Raw genomic sequence first — 17455 nt, forward strand, 5'->3', positions numbered from 1 at the left:
TTTATCTTTTTGACAAGTTTAAAACATGTATTTAAAATACAATTTATAAAATGCTTAATCTGCCGACTCAGGAGTCCGTGGTGCAGGGTGGGGTGGGAGTGGGTAGCTGCTTGCTACACCAGCAGAGTAAGACTGCAGGGATTCGGCCCTTCCTCCCATGCCCTTCTGTTCAGACACCTAAGGGGCCCGTGTATACCCCTGGGATCACACGGCCAGAGAACAGGACCTCAGAGGTTTCTTGAGTCTCTGCTTACCAGGGAGGCTGGGTACAGCTCTGCCAGCCCATCCCTGAGCAGGGCACCCCCAGATGGGGCACAGTAGGGTATGGCTGGGCTGGGCAGGGCAGGGCTAGGCGGTGTAGGTGGGCTCTGGAAGGGGCTGATGGTAGCAGATAGGGTGTTGCCTCCTGTCTGCAGGTGGGGAGCACCCTGATTGAGTGGGCTGAGAAAGGCTGGTCACCAGGCCTGGACCCCCCAGCTCCTTTGGTTGTAGGCTAACATCAGAGTAGTGGCTCATGGGAAGCGGTTAGCTGGAAGGTCTGAGGCCTGGCCCATGGAGTCAGGAAGGAACTGGGAGACGGGGACAGTACTGTGAAGGGAGATAAAGGGGCAGCAGCCTCAGGTTTCTAACCCCCATCCCCCTGGGGTTTTCCAAGCCAAAGCCTGCAACTCACTTTAAAAAAGAAAAGGAAAAAAAGCACTTAGGAAAGTTATAGATGACTACCCCAAAAAAATACCCTCCCACACACAAAATCTAAACAGTTTCCTCATCTCCCCTCCCGCCTCCCCCAACATAATACAGTTTCCTGTTTTCTTTCTTTTTAAAAACATTGCCTACCACCTCTCCATTTGGGAAGCCCAGGGCATCACTGCTGGTGGGTGGTTGACAGGCACACAGTGGGCTAAGCCCATCTTTGGCCAGAGGGAGGTGGGAGGACCAGTCCCTGCCACATCCTCAATCCACAGCCACCCACTGGCCACTCTTTACTTTGGCCCCTACTAGAGAGTAGTGGGGCAAGAACAGGTGGTCCCAGTGGGTGGTTAACGAGCACTTCTGGCCTTCCCACTTGGACTACCTCTATACCCTTGTCCAATTGAAAGGACAGTCTCACTTTGGGCGGGAAACCATTGTTACATGAGGGATGGACACTATACATTTAGAATGGGGACACTTGGTTAGGGCAGTGGAATATAAAGGTAGCAGCCAACTTCTTCCTTGCCTTCTCCTGAAGGTAATCCTCCCTCTTACTGACTGAAGCTCTGGTTCCAGCTTTGCTCACAGGGAATGGCTGGCTTCACACAGGCAGAAGGCTGTGCCGTGGACTAGCTGCTAACAGCTGGCAACTGGCCCTTCCTCTGGAGGGGAGGACGTGGTGGAGCATGGTTTTCTGGGCCTGGCCTACCATTCCCACAGGGAACCAACGGTGGAGTGAGCCTGTGAGACTCAGCTTGCCACCTTGGCCAACACATGCTGCCCTAATCACAAAACCACACCAACCACTCCGAAACATATCTGCTGGTCAGGAGTGGGGAGGCCGTCTGGCTGGCTGAGGGATAAGGCGTAGTGCAACGGAAGGGATCAGGAAGCCTGAGAAAAGCCGGGTCCACACAGAGCCACTCTGGGCAGCTGCCCTCTTAGCCTCTTCCACCTCAAGGAGCCAAAGTAAACCCCTGGCTCCAGGGACAGAGGGGAAACTGCCTTCATTCCAAGCCCTCACTGGAAAAAGGGGTGATGGGTAGTCTCAGGCTCTGAGAAAACAGTCTGTCATCAATCTTTGCAAAACAAAGCTGTTATATTTCCAACTTTATTCAGAATGTTCTGCCTTCAAGTTACTGATTGCACACATGAAATGTACCAGGTATAGTTACTGAGCTAGGGCCAGCAATGGAGATGGAGCACCACAGACCCTTAAGAGTTCAAGCCATGCTGGAGTGGGAAGACCTATCCACCTTCTGACTGTACGAGGCAGAAGGCTTAGAGTCCTGGAGCCAGACTCTCTCCTGGTTTTCCTTGTGTTGATGGCAAAATACTAAACAAGTCTCCTCTCCTTCACTGCTAAGCCCAGGGATGCAATCTCACTCCCTGGCACTCTGCTCTCCTCTAGAAGTAGTAAGCCTGGCTGGTAGGGAACCACCCTGAGGGGTATGGGAAGGGGAAGTCTGTTCACTTTCCCTATCTCCCAAAATACTAGAGGTGGGGTTGGTACCCTCCCCAGGCTCTCTGAGCCTACAGAGCTAGCCCAGTCTCCAGGCAAGGCCCAGATGCCCTGGGACTTAGCTCAGGGAGGGAGGTATAGGCATGGGGCGCTCATCTGTCCTGGTGGCTGCAGAGCCCTGCCCCTTTTCCGGGCGGCAGTAGGAATAAAGAAGCTAAACTCACCAAAATCCTATTGGTTACTGTTTCTAGTGAATTTCTCAGAAACATTTTTAAGTAGACTACCAAACTGACCTTTCTCAATTAAAAATTCATTAAACCACTAAAACCCCTCCCATGTGCTTTTTCTTGCAAATCAGATATTTGTATAAACAAATAAAAATAGGAAGAAAAAAAAGAAAAGATATTTTCAAATGGAACTTACTTCTTAAGTGATGAAAACATGCACTTGGGGGTAGGTGGGTGTGAGTTCTCATTTGTGTTTTGAAATCCCAAATTAATGACCATGATAAACTGTTGTTGCTGGAACTGGCTTTACCCCAAGTGGTACTGTCTGACTCTCTACTCTGAGTCCTTGGTGGGTCCCCCCAACCTTCCCCTAACTCCCACCCTTTCCCTTTCCATTGCCTTGGGACAGCCCTTGTCGACGTGCCAATCACAGTGGGAAGGGGGAGAGGGGGGAGGTCACAGTGCATGGGGTTCAAGGTCACAGTGGGCGGAGCAAGGGGGATCACAGTGCAAGTAAGTCAGGTCGTTCTTTCTGCTCAAGTCCAGCTGTCTGCCGCAGCAGTGCAACCCGTGGCAGACGACCCAGGAGGCAGCGACGGTGGCATCTTTTCTTGCCTGCATTTATCTGCGCTGTGAAGCCTTGTGACCCATCAGGACCCAAAGGCTGTCTGATCACATTTTTGGGCTGCCTGCCTGCTGTCTTCGGGTTGGGAAATCCTGGTTGGCCTGTCGAGGATGGGTTTCTCCTGCCCCTCCTCTGGGCTGGCGCTGCCCAGGGTCTGCTTCCGGGCCTCGGTGTACTCAGCCTCCCGCTGTGCTAGGGCCTTGACCAGAAGGGTGGGCCTGCTAGTGGAGTTGGGGCTGTTGACCACACTGTTGCTGGTAGGCCTTTTGAGGATACGGATCTGTGTCCTGAATCACAATGGGCACTTTGGGAGGAGATTTGGATTTCCTGCCCGTTGTCTGCTGCCTCTTCCCAGCTCTCAGCGACCTCCTCCTCATCTTCCATTTTACTCGCCGTTATCCCTCCTCCCCGCCTTTTTTTTCTTGTGTTGGAGTCTTGCTCAGCCCAGGCTGAAGTGCAATGGCGCGATCTCGGCTCGCTGCAACCTCCGCCTCGCTGCAACCTCCGCCTCGCGGGTCCCAGTTCAAGCAATTCTCCTATCTCAGCCTCCCAAGTAGCTGGAATTACAGGCACGAGCCACCACGCTCAGCTAATTTTTTTATTTTTTAGTAGATGGGGTTTCACCATGTTAGCCAGTCTGGTCTTGAAGAACATCCTGACCTCGTGATCCGCCCACCTCAGCCTCCCAAAGTGCTGAGATTAAAGGTGTGAGCCACCACGCCCTATTTTTATTTTTTTAGTGGTTGCTGTAAAGCTTATGATATACATCTTTAACTTATCACAGTGTACCTTTATGTTATTTTTTGAGATGGAGTCTCAAAAAGTGATGTATCTCGGCCGGGCGTGGTGGCTCATGCCTGTAATCCAGGCACTTTGGAGGCCAAGGCGGGCGGATCACCTGAGGTCGGGAGTTCAAGACCAGCCTGACCAACATGGTGAAACCCCGTCCTGAAAAAAAAAAAAAAAAAAAAGATATATCTCAATTTTTTCAGATGGAGTCTCAAAAAATTATACCCTAAAAAGATTATACCACTGCACTCCAGACCTTTTGCCAGGTCTGGAGTGCAGTGATATAATCTTGGCTCACTACAACCTCCCCCTCCCATGTTCACGAGATTCTCCTGCCTCAGTCTCCCCAGTAGTTGGGATTACAGGCATGCGCCACCACGGCCAGCTAATTTTTCTATTTTTAGAGAGACAGAGTTTCACCGTGTTGGCCAGGCTGGTCTCGAACTTCTGACCTCAAGTGATCTGCCTGTCTCGGCCTCCCAAAGTGCTGGGATTTCAGGCATGTGCCACTGCACCTGGCCACAGTGTGCCTTCAAAATAATGCTATATTATTTCACATTACATGTAAAAACCTTATAATAGTATGTTTCCATTGCCCTATTCTTTCATTGGTACTATTGTGTCATACATTTTTCTTCTGGGGTTGTTTTAATTTCACTGTACATTGTTGTTATTTTTTGCTTCAAAGAGTCAATTATCTTTTTCCTCATTTTTAAATTTGTGAAAAAATAATTTCTATTTACCCATGTATTTATTTCCAGTGCTCTTTATTATTTATAGATACAGGTGATATAAGAACTTTTTTTTTTTTTTTTTTTGAGATGGAGTCTTGCTCTGTCACCCAGCCTGGAGTGCAGGGATACAGTTCAGCTCACTGCAACCTTCACCTCCTAGCTTCAAGCAATTCTTCTGCCCCAGCCTCCCACGTAGCTAGGATTACAGTGTGCACCACTATGCCTGGCTAATTTTTGTATTTAGTGACGGGTTTTCGCCTTGTTGACCAGGCTGATCTTGAACTCCTGACTTCGTGATCCACCACCCCCCCACCACCTTGGCATCCCAGAATGCTGGGATTATAGGTGTGAGCCACTGCATCCAGCCAAGAACAGCTTTTAATATCTTTTGTAGTGCAGGACTTTTGGCAACACATTATCTCAGATTGTTTGAAAAGGTCTTTATTTTAGTCTCATTTCTGAATGATGTTTTTTGCTGGACATAGGATTCTGAGTTAACTCTTTTTCTTTTCCTGTCAGAACAAATATTATTATTACATTGTCTTCTGGCTTACATACTTTCTGGCAAGAAATATGAATTCTTATCTTCGTTCCTATGTATATAATGTATCTTTTTTTTCTCTAGCTGCTTTTACTATTCTTCCTTTAACACTATTTTTATTATGATGTGCCTTATATCTACCATTTTTCTCTTTATTATGTTAATGTGTCTTTAAAATAATAGATCCTTAAATGTCATTGTTGCTAACTTCATCATTCCCTCATTTCTGGGTCTGTTTCTATTGACTGCTGTTTCTCTTGGTTATAGGTCACATTTTTCTGCTTCAAGTCTGGTGATTTTTATTGAAGTTGGGTGCTAGATTTTGTTGCCATTCTTTAAATTGTGTTGGACTTTATTCAGGAAGGCAGGTAAAATATTTATGGAGCAGTACAATCCTTCTGACGCATTTTTGAAAGCTTCATTTGGGTAAGTTTAAAGTAGACTTTAGGGCTAGTTTAGTGCCACTGCTAATGCGTAACTATTCTGGCATCATGTTTGAATGCCCTAGGTATTCAACAAGTACTCTTCATTCTGGTTAGTCAAAATTCAAACATCTCCCAGTCCTGTGTGAACTCTTGAGAATTGTTCAGCTTACAAATTCTTAGTTTTTTTGTTTTTGTTTTTTTTTTTTTTTTTTTTGTCTGCCCTAGTTGAGTCATACCCAACATATGCAATCCATATTATTAATATTTAGGAACAAATTCAGTGGAAACACTGTGCAAATTTCTGAAGCTCTTTCTCTGCCTATCTCCCTCCTCTTTGATAATCTGCCTCCCCAAACTCTGATACGTCTCCTTAGCTCAGCAGAACCTTGAAGTTCCCCTTGTTTTCCTTCTCTTAGGATTCCTATCCTGTACTGCCTGTTATTCAGTATCTGACAAGAATTGTTTCCCAGTTCTCACTCTATCATGACTGCAAGTGGAAATTCTGAACTACTTTAAAATACTGCATACTCAATAAACAAACAAAATACTATATACTCTGACTCAACTGAATTTTTTGAATTTCACATATTTTTCAGAGAATCTTCCCTTACATTAACTATATATATATATATATATATATATATATATATATATATATATAAAATCTCCTGCTTCATTCTCTTTCTTTCCTGCTCTTTTCTCAGTTACTACAGAAGGAAGTCTCAAGTGGATACTGGAAATGGTATATATAGTGAACATTTTTATGTCCTTTTTAAGATAATTTACTAAAACATTTCTGATATTCTCTTTCCCCATTTTTTCCCCTCTATTCTGGGGTCCAAGTTCTAGCCTTAACCAACATTGATCATTTACAAGTCTCTCAAAACAGTAAGGGGCGTTTGAACCTGAAGCTTTTGGGTCTCTAATATTTTATCCTTATAACTGTCTGCTTGGTCGCTATGCCTCTTTGAGACCCTCCATCTGGCTATGGACCAAAAGGGTAAGCAGATAGCGTGTAAAGGAATTGACCGGTCTCCTCTGGGTACTAGTTAGCATTTCGGCTCATGAATCGAATTGTTTTCCCTGTTGTTGGAGATACAACTCTTTTGGTTGCTATATGCAAACAAGTGCTAAAAATGGCTCAGCAGCTCCTTGAACCTGGCTGCTCAAAGATCACCATGTTTGTCTGCTTAGATTGTTTTGGACAGTTATCTCTGTTTTTTTTGGACAGTTAATCTAATAAGTACACTGCATAGCTGAGCTGAATTTATGCAGTTGGAATCCATCACTACATTGAACACACCTCTGAAGGACATTTCAGAATGGATCAAACCTAATTTCTGAGAAACCATAGCTGTAGCTTGTATATTTTGAGAGTAAAGTGACATCCTTTCCCATTCTTTTCATCTTTTGCTCATCCTTTGTACAGGATTTATTTTTTTCAGTGTCAGGGCTGAGTCTTGAAGAATCTGGCTTTCAGGTGATTGCCCTGATGGAGTCTAAGCTGTCGATGCCAGTCACAGATTTGTCCAAGCTAATGGTTGGTCCCTTCTGTAGCTGCTGTCGCAGGGGCCCTGATACCCTAGTGGAGAATTTTGCACTCAGAATTACCTACCACAGTAACGAAAAGAGGAAGAGGTGGTAAACAAAAGGGAAGAAACCTTGGGTTCCTTATTTTCCCAGTCTTAGAAGGTGTGACACTATCTCATCTCAATCCAGCTGCCCATTCACTGGTCAGTTAAGCACCTGACTCCAAACCATACTTAGTGCTACTGGCTCAACCCTCTATGTCCTCACATCTGTGGGGGTGGTTATTGATGGTGGTTTATCTTGATTCCTCAATTTGCATGTTAGCTCCATAAAGGCAAGACTTGGCTCAGGGCTTTCGAAGCCTGTCAGAGTACTGAAAACAATACTGAAGGTACATCAGGGTCTAACTCTAATCTTACCATGTGACCTTGATGAGAGATTCCTTTCTTTTTTGGTTGGGCTTGTGTTACTAAATTAGTCTACAAACATGTTGACTGTTTGTTGTTTCTTAGGACTCTGTTAGGTATTATGAATCATAATGTCACACCGAGTCTACTTCAGAGTGCTAAGCGTCTAGCTATGACAGATTTCAGTGAGGAAATCAGTAGTAATGGCATGTTGTTTCTCTAGGAGAGGGCCTGCCACTCTGCCTGCCTCCACCTGCTACTGCGCCAACCCTAAAGCAGTATATTCTTTCCTCCACAGGAAATCCCTCACTGGGAAACCTATAGAGTGCAATTATCTTCCAGAAAGGGTGGGGACGGATGAGAGGAATTTTTTTTATTTATGGAAGGGGTTGAAAGGGAAGCTATGGAAATAGGTCACTTCTCCCAATTTCAGGCTCTATAAAATAGTTATTCATAGGGTCATATCAAGGCAAAAGAAAATAATAGTAACAGCTACAGTTTTTAAGTGCTTTCTGTGTGCCAAGCACAGAAAGCTTTCAATACATTGTCTTATTTAGTCCTCAGAACCAGCTGTATATGACGAAGTTATTAGTATTCCCACTGTAAAGATGAAGAAATAGGCATACCCAGCTCCACCCTGCTGCTAACTGGTGAAGATAGGCTATGAGTCCAGGCAGGCTGACTCTAGAGCTATGCTCTTAACCACTATGCTGTCGTGATTATCACTGGCTACTAATTGGAACTTTTCATCACCCAGGTGCAACTAGACCCAACAGGGATCTGCCAAGATCTTTACTGTACTTAGAGAACATCTTCATAGTGCTGTGCATCTTGTTTTGCTTTAACTAATCTTGAATTTGGAAAAGTATGGATTTTAGGGAAAGAAGAATTGGCTTTTGCTTCTTCCTTATCAGAATCCCTCTTCTAAGCTGTCCAGCATCTGACTACCACTTAACATAATTGTTAGAATGCCATTGAGAGGCTGTGCTTAGGCTGGTGAAATTCCAAGGTTAGGGACAGACCTTTATTGCTTCTGGGAGAAAAGAGGACTATTCCTCATTAGGAGACACATAACCAGTTCTAGGAAAGGCCTGGTTTTAGGAAAACAGAGGAAGAGTGGGAGGCTAAATTTAGTCCTTTCAGAGGAAATAAAAGATAAGACCTTCCATTTCTCTTTCAGTCTCTTGCCCAAGTTTATAGAGCATTTTAGACCCAATAACAGATCCAGAGAAGAGAATTAGGCAATGCCCTGAGTAAGTCATTCTCATTTTTGTAGGAAAAGGTATCTTCCTTTAAGTTTCACAAAATTTGCTGGGTATTAGAAAGAAAATGACTTCAGCCTTTCTGGCTGACAAATGGTGTATTTAACTTGTAATGTTGTCTCTCTATGGAAGATGAGAGGGAGACTTCAGTGTGTATTTACCATTAAAAACTGCCTGCAGCTGCTTGGACCTTCCTCTCCCCTCTAGCAGTCCATTTGCCAATAATCATTATTGAAGGCCTAAGGTATGCTCACCACTGTTTATTTTATTTATTTATTTATTTTGAAGTGGAGTCTCACTCTGTTGCCAGGCATGATCTTGGCTCATTGTAACCTTAATCTGCCGGGTTTAAGCAATTCCTCTGCCCCAGCCTCCCAAGCAACTGGGATTACAGGCGCACACTACCACACCCGGCTAATTTTTGTATTTTTAGTAGAGATGTGGTTTCACCATGTTGGCCAGACTGGTTTTGAACTCCTGACCTCAAGTGATCTGCCCGCCTTGGCCTTCCAAAGTGCTTGCATTATAGGAATGAGCCACCACACCTGGCCCAGCACTATTTCTTTTAGGGATAAGACAGGCTAGGACCACGAGGTCAGAAAGGTCAGAGCAGTGAACAGTTTAGAAAGGTGTCATGGGAGCAAACCTGATTATTCAGTCCTTTTTTTTCTGTATACCTGTTTTGTGGTCAGAGACTTCTTGCTGCTTGATTCTGTGGGTACCAGGATAGATGTGTCCCAAATACTGAACCGCCATGAGGAGTAAATTCCATTACCCAGCTTGCCATGGACCAAACTCATTATTTCTCCATTATCAGCTTGCAGAATAAAATAGTGCCTGCCCAGCCCCCTCCACACTATGGGAAGGAGAAGCAAGAGCAGTGTCTGGACTTATGCCTGGTGATGCTCTTGTTTGTGTTTTCAGAGTTTGATGACTCAGGCTGTCCTTTCCTGCTTTGTGGAAGAAATGGGTTCAAAAAATCATGTTCTCTAATGAGTAAACAGCTGAAGTAGAACAGTGGTCAGGAATCCAGTGGGACAGATAGATGGAAATTGCGAAAATCCTATAAAAAGCCTTTTTATCTTTTTTTCCTCCTGATTCCATTTTGACTCCTGTATATGTCTCAAGTCATCCAGAGATGAATTTTTTTATGATTAGGAGTTGGACAGGGTTAAAACAGAACTGCACAGAATGATGACAGTCTCTTTGGGAAAATAGAGATTGGCCTTGAGATAGGAGCATTCATTGTAGAAGGGATTTATTGAATCCTTTCAATACCCCATCCCAAGACTGAAGACCACAGGATGGGAGAGACCTAAAAAGCCCATTTGAAGATCAATGGAAGCCCAATTGAAGACCTTTGAATTTCAAGCTTCAAAATGAGTATTGAGTAATCAAAATAGCAGCTAAAATCAGATATTGCTGATAATGAGTTTGGAGTGGTCTGTAAAATTTTGTTGGTTTACACCAACTATCAGCAGGGTTGAGCACGGTGTTCCACTGCTAGTATTGGAAATTGTCAAACCCTGGAGTCCTAAGAAGCTGGGTAGTCATTAAAGCTCAAACAGCAAATCAAGCCTTCACCAGTTTACTTTCTTTTTTTTTTTTTCTTTTTTCTTTTATTTATTTATGTTTTTTTTAAGACAGGGTTTCACCATGTTGGCCAGGCTGGTCTTGAACTCCTGACCTCAGGTGATCTGTCTGCCTCGGCCTCCCAAAGTGCTGAGATTACAGGCGTGAGCCACCACGCTCAGCCTACCCGTTTACTTTCTTAATTCTCCACAAATTGTACTTCCAAACTTCTTAGGAGAAGCAAGTTTGAATTCCTTGAATCTTTGATCTCTGAAGACCAAGTTTAGCCTGTAAACCCAAGAATGTGCCCCAGGTTAGACCAGCCTGCTAGTATAGGAAGAGTGCTGGATTGAGAGAAAATTCTGGTATACAATCCCAGTTTTATGACTTGGGCAATTTACAATCTTTCTGGACATTTATTTCTCCCTCTGTGAAATGAGGGCCATGAACAAAGTAAGTGATTTCAAAGGTTCCTCCCAAAACTATTACTTTTTTTTTATATATATAATATATATATTTGTGTTATATATATTGTCACACCTGTGATTCCAGCACTTTGGGAGGCTGAGGTGGGAGAATCACTTGAGCCCAAAAGGTCGAAGCCGCAGTGAGCTGTGATCATGCCACTGTACTCCAGCCTGGGTGACAGAGTGAGACCTTGTCTCAGAAAAATAAAAATAAAACAGAGATGGAGTCTCACTCTATTACCCACGCTAGTCTTGAACTCCTGGCCTCAAGCAGTCTTCCCACCTTGGCCTCCCAAAGTGCTGCGATTACAGGTGTGAGCCACTGTACCTGGTCCAGAACTATTATTTCTATGGTTCTGTCCATGTAGTAGCACTTGGCCAAAAAGAGGTATGATAGTTGGGTGCGGTGGCTCATGCCTGTAATCCCAACATTTTGAGAGGCTGAGGCAGATGGATCACATGAGGTCAGGAGTTCGAGACCAGCCTGGCCAACATGGTGAAACCCGATCTCTACTAAAAATACAAAAATTAGCCAGGCGTGATGGTGGGCACCTGTAATCCCAGCTACTTGGGAGCCTGAGGCAGGAGAACTGCTTGAACGCAGGAGGCGGAGGTTGCAGTGGATCAAGATTATGCCACTGCACTCCAGCCTGGGTGACAGAGTGAGACTTCGTCTCTAAAAAATAAAAACAAAAAAAGAGATATGATTGCTTTCCATATTGCTGTCCTCAGATGCTAGGAATAACTCCAGGCCCTCCTGACTTCCATGTAAACAGCTGAGTCATCTTATTTGAATACATCAGACACTTTTTCTTTTTTCCCCTTAACTTTTTTCCCCTCACTCACATCAGATACTTCCATTTTTCTGTTTCCATGTTTCCTATTTGTTTCCAAATCAATAGCCTTCATCCATTTGGCACCTTCTGTTTGCTTAGACTCTATCATTTATTTTTTATATGTATTTTGTATACTATCTCTAATCTTCATAATATTATAAGAAGGTAGTATTATGACTATTTCACCATTAAGGAAACTAAAACCCAGGTCAAAGTCAATGATGGTGCCAAAATTTGAACCCAGGTTTCTGATGTCGTAGCCTCTTTACCCCCCACTACCATCCTCTTAGGTTCCATGTTCATTTCCTATTCTGTAAGAAGTCTCTGGGCTGGGTGTGGTGGCTCATACCTATAATCTCAACATTTTGGGAGGCCGAGGCAGGCAGATCATCTGAGGTCACGTGTTCAAGACCAGCCTGACCAACCTGGAGAAACCCTATCTCTACTAAAAATACAAAATTAGCCCTGTGTGGTGGCACATGCCTATAATCCCAGCTACTTGGGAGGCAGGAGAATTGCTTGAGCCTGGAAGGCAGAGGTTGTGGTGAGCTAAGATCGTGCCATTGCAGTCCAGCCTGGGCAACAAGAGCGAAACTCTGTCTCAAAAAAAAAGTCTCTAATCTCTGTAAGCTTTTCTGTTGGTATCTTGTGGTCTCATCCTCATCTGGCAGCCTGGCCCCTAGGAAAGACCATACATGTTGCCCTGGTTGGGAGAGGGCTGTTGGCAGCCTCACATGTTTTCCCCAAACATGTTAAACTGTCAATGTCAGCTTAAATTGGGAAGAAAGTAATGAACACAAGTTTGCTGTCAGGTCATATCCTATTACTTAGTTATCCTCTCACTGTTATTCTGCTGGGAATTCAGGTCAACAGAGATTTGAAACTGAGTAATTTTTCAGGCACAGGGTAAAGCCCTCTGGCATTGAGACTGAATAGCCATTGCCAGGAACTTTTCCACGTTGACGATTTTTGTTTTGCCGCTGCTACCTTCAGGCTAGAATTATTTTGTGTTTCAAAGGCCTTGCTGAAATAAATGGAGCACAGGTTACTGAATAGTCTGTGAGGAATGCATATTACATGTGCTAGGGTGTGTATGTGTCTGAAACTTAGCAATTTTGAACTAACTTTGTGCATTGGAATCTCATCTGCTTCCTGTCTTGAAGACATCCTGATCCTGATGTGACCAACAGCCTCACAACCTGCATCATGCAAAACCAGGCCTCTCTGCTTAGTTTTTCTTTGGTATAACCTGTGTCACTTTGCACTACCAAAGTTATACTGGCTATTCTCGGAGTTCTGGCTGATGCGTTGCTAGTTACATTGAAGATGGTGAGGTCATTGTGGTAGGCTTGCTTTCACATTGAATAGACAGTGTTGGCTGGGTATGTTGGCTCACGCCTGTAATCCCAGCACTTTGAGAGGCCAAGGCAGATCACAAGGTCAGGAGTTTGAGACCAGCATGGCCAACACAGTGAAACCCGTTCTCTACTAAAAATAACAAAAAAATTAGCCGGGTGTCGTGGTGCGCGCCTATAGTCCCAAGGAGGCTGCTTGAACCTGGGAGGCAGAGGTTGCAGTGAGCTGAGATTGCACCACTGCACTCCAGCCTGGGTGACAGAGCAAGACTTGGTCTCGTGGGGGAGAAAAAGCATAGACGATGTTGTTTCCTCTTCACCAGAATCTGCATAGGCTGAATGAAGATGTATGAGGCCCTAGCTCCTGGCTTACGGTTAGAACTATCTGGAGACAACCAGAACTTCCAAATATCCCTTGCCACCAGAAAGGCTTTCATTATAAAATAAGTAACTATTATTGACTATTGATCATGTGCCAGGCATTGTACAGTCATTAGCTCATGTTGTCCTCATATCAGCCTTGTAAGATGTAGATGGTGTTGTCTTAATTTTATAGATACTGACAACTGAGGCTCAAAGAGATTAGGAAGCTTGTATAAATTCATGTTGCTAATTAGTGGTTGATTGGGGACTAAAACTTAAGTCTCTGACTTCAAGCCTATGTTCTTAATGACTTTGCTGTCCTCTCAGGCCCCTTACCTCCAGAGATTTCAGGGGCAGATGTTTAGGCCCTCCCAAACGTTGCCCACTTTGTCTTTCCCTCCCCTAAGTTGAGGCAAAGTGTTTGAAGGCTAAGAAGAGGGCATGAGATCTTTGAAACTGAGGCCATTTGTGTGTCCTTTGTCTTCCACTTGAATCCAGATGATGTTCCTTTGTGGTGAAGAATCACTTATGCATATAGAATCTTTGGGACTGTTTGAAATAGGCAGGCACCTCCTGGACTGTGAAGTTAGCCTCCGCCTCCCAGGTTCAAGCGATTCTCCTGCCTCAGCCTCCCAAATAGCTGGAATTACAGGTGCCCACTTACCACACCTGGCTAATTTTTGTATTTTTAGTAGAGATGGGATTTCACCATCTTGGCCAAGCTGGTCTCGAACTCCTGACCTCAAGTGATCTGCCTGCCTTGGTCTCCCAAAGTGCTGGGATTACAGGAATGAGCCACTGCATCTGGCCAGCTCAGTTAACTTTCTGTCAGGCTCTTGCCAGGACCCAGGTGTCTGTCACCTGAGGGTCATAGGTGGTGGTGTGAGGATTCTTTGGAGAGCGTGTAACCTGCAGGTGACTTACTGACTTTGAAGCTACCTTGAGCTGAGATGGTTGGCATGATTCTAGGAAGCCCACAAGCCCAACAGCTGATGAAAGAAGGTAGCCTTGTGCTTACAGGGGCATAGACTGTTACCTGATGGATTGGAAAGGGATTTCAATCTGAGAGGGACCTTTAGCATTCCCAGGAAGCAGATACTGAGGCTGCAAATTGCGGTAAAGCCTCAGGTCTTTAGGCAGGGGCTCTGGGAGATGGCGCTCTGCCTAAGTGTGGCCCTTGCCATTTCCCATTTCATGCTAGTGCTGAAACTCAAATGAGATATGTGCCTTAAGTCTGAAGCTACAGAAAGCAAAGTCCCAGGCTAGGCAAGTACCTGCTAGTGTTCTGAAGTCTTGGATGGGCTGGGGCCCAGACCTGAGCCTAGGAATGTCTTTTTCCTTGGGAGTAAAAGAAAATTGACAAGGGCAGGAGACAGCAGAGACTAGATGAACTGACAGGTAACTTCCCTTAGGTATAAGAGGAAGAAAGGAAGTAAGCCCACAACAAAGGGCCAGGGAAAGGGGTAGGTAGCATCAGGCAGTGTCTGGACAAGAGAGCTGAGATCATGTGCACTGTAAATCCAGCCAGGCGTCTGGTTTTCTTGAGACAGGGTCTCACTCTGACACCAGGCAGGAGTACAGTGGCGCGATCATGGCTTACTGCATCTGCTGCCTCCTGGGTTCAAGCCATTCTCCTGCCTCAGCCTCCCGAGTTGCTAGGATTACAGGTGTGTACCACCACTAATGTTTGTATTTTTAGTATAGACAGGGTTTCATTATGTTGGCCAAGCTGGTCTCAAACTCCTGACCTCAGGTGATCTGCCTGCCTTCGCCTCCCAAAGTGCTGGGATTACAGGCATGAGCCACCGTGTCCGGCTGCTTCTGGTTTTCTTCCAAGGAGCTAGTAGCTCAGGGGCCTTCTCTGCTCTCATCTCCCTGTAATCAACCTAAACTAAACCATGCTGGCAAAAGCCAGCTATATTGGGATAGGAAGAAATCACTCTTCTAAATGAGACCTTAGACCTTCTACCCTGCCCTGGCAAGAGGAGAAGGTCCAGGTGATGAAAGCAGCCTTACCTTACCTGCAGCCTGAGGCTGTCAGGATGTAGTCATAAGGTACAGCCATCTCTTCACATGCAGTACCTTTTTTGCAGAACTTGGCTTTAGCATGTTTGTCCTTTGGCACCTGAAGCCCCTCAGGGAAGGCTGAGCCCAAGTTGCTAGGTCTTAGGCATTGCTGAGGCTCCCCAGAATTCAGGGCATAGGAAAACATGTATTATTCTATTCTGCCTGGTTCCTAAGGGCTGATTCCATCTTGGAGGAATTTTGCCTTTTTCTGGGCTTGAGCCATTCACTTCTGAGCCAAGACCTTGGCTGCAGATATTCCAGCCACGAGTACAGCCCACGTGCATGAGAGGACCAGATTACTTTGTGGGTGACTGCAGTTGCTGGGTACCAGTCCTCCTGCCTGTAGAACTGACAAATGGAAAAGATAAGCAGGAACCAGGCTATAGTACTGTCTGTGGGACACACCAGGCAAAATGAGCTTATGCAGCTGAGTGTCTGAAGGGAAGAAAGATGGGCCGGACCTTTGTCCTAGCTGATCCTTCCCTCCAAACCCGAGCTCGGTAAACTCTCCCATAGGGACACAAGCCTTCCCTGTGCCCTCCAGCCCTTCTCTGTCTTTGAGAATTTTTGGCAGGGAGAGTGTTTGCTACAAAGTGAAGGCTGCCTGGCATAAATTTGGACTGCTGCAGGGAACAGTGCAAAGGCGCCTTTGGGCCCCTCAGGAGCCTGTACTCCATCCTGACTCTGGCTTATTTCCTCTTCCCAGCCCCCCACTCCCTTCTATCAGCACTGTGTGTTCCTTGTCACCCACTTATTCCTCCAAGGTCCCTACTGAGCAGGGAGCTCTCCATGATGCCATAGACTTTCCTCCAGGTCAAATCAACTTCGCTCAGATGCCCAGAGTGAACGATCATTCCCTCTCCTGCCCTCCCCGTTCTCCTAGCTCACTTCTTCTGACTTGATGTGTAGTGCCTCTCTCCCTGACTGTCCGTGCCTTCAATCCTTGATCTCATAAGCTGAAGTCACATCTGGCCTGTCTATGAACAGTCCCTTCCTTCTATAACCACAGATATTCAAGGTTCCTGGAGTCAGTGGAAGTCTGAATCCTCCCCCATAGAAAGTCAGGTTTTGTGGGAGAGAAACCCCTGAAAACAAAGGCTCTAGCTGAGTCTTGAAAGTGTACCTTATACCTAAAGACTGGGATGCCCAAAAGTTCAATCCAGGCACTGGATAAGAAGACTGAGTTGGCACTGAGCAATGAAAACAAGTAGCAGATGGTGCTGAGGAACATCCCAAGACTGAAGAAATGTGGTTCCCAGAACGGGAGAAGGAAGGAGACATTGGCAAAATCTTACTCAACAACTTCGACAACCTGGCCAGGGAAAGCTTCAGGATAAGACTGAGAGCACATTTGTGGTGTCAGGGGTACTGGTTAACTGAGAAGCTCACTGTTCTGTAACCTCTTCTCATGTTCTTTTACCATAGTCAGAGTAAACAGACTTCGTGGCCAGGTTGGGCTGGTCAGGAAGGCAGGGAATAGAAGAGATTAGAAAGTCAGGCTGGGTGCAATGGTTCATTCCTGTAATCCCAGCATTTTTGGAGGCCAACGTGGGTGAATCTGCTGAGATCAGGAGTTCAAGACCAGCTTGCCCAACATGGAAAAACCCGTCTCTACTAAAAATGCAAAAATTAGCCGGCTATGGTGGCATGCGCCTGTAATCCCAGCTACTTGGGAGGCTGAGGCGTGAGAATTGCTTGAACCCAGGAGGCAGAGGTTGCACTGAGCCGGGATTGCACTACTGCACTCCAGCCTGGGCAACCGTGTGAGACTCTGTCTCAAAAAAGAAAAAAAAAAAAAGATTAGAAATTTGACCAGGCACAGTGGCTCACACCTGTAATCCTAGCACTTTGGGAGGCAAAGGTGGGTGGATCACCTGAGGTCAGGACTTTGAGACCAGCCTGACCAATATGGTGAAACCCTGTCTCTACTAAAAATACAAAAATTAGCCGGGCATGGTGGTGGGCACCTGTAATACCAGCTACTCGGGAGGTTGAGACAGGAGAATTGCTTGAACCTGGGAGGCGGAGGTTGCAGTGAGCTGAGATTGCACTACTGCACTGCAGCCTGGGCACCAAAGAGTGAAACTCCATCTCAAAAAA

At 45.4% G+C, this 17455-nt stretch overlaps 1 protein-coding gene and 1 pseudogene across 2 annotated transcripts in view; one reads left to right on the top strand and one right to left on the bottom strand.

Annotated features, from left to right (window-relative positions):
- ARMH3 (armadillo like helical domain containing 3) overlaps window positions 1–17455 on the top strand; it is a 195356-nt gene that overhangs the window by 173149 nt on the left and 4752 nt on the right. The gene's annotated exons all lie outside the window — the stretch shown is intronic.
- LOC108306326 lies at window positions 818–3391 on the bottom strand (annotated as a pseudogene). Its single transcript, XR_001826089.2, has one exon. The product of XR_001826089.2 is annotated as an SUZ domain-containing protein 1-like (transcript).

The sequence above is a fragment of the Cebus imitator genome, unplaced genomic scaffold (assembly GCF_001604975.1).
Source record: "Cebus imitator isolate Cc_AM_T3 unplaced genomic scaffold, Cebus_imitator-1.0 Scaffold71, whole genome shotgun sequence".
NCBI classification, from domain to species: domain Eukaryota; kingdom Metazoa; phylum Chordata; class Mammalia; order Primates; family Cebidae; genus Cebus; species Cebus imitator.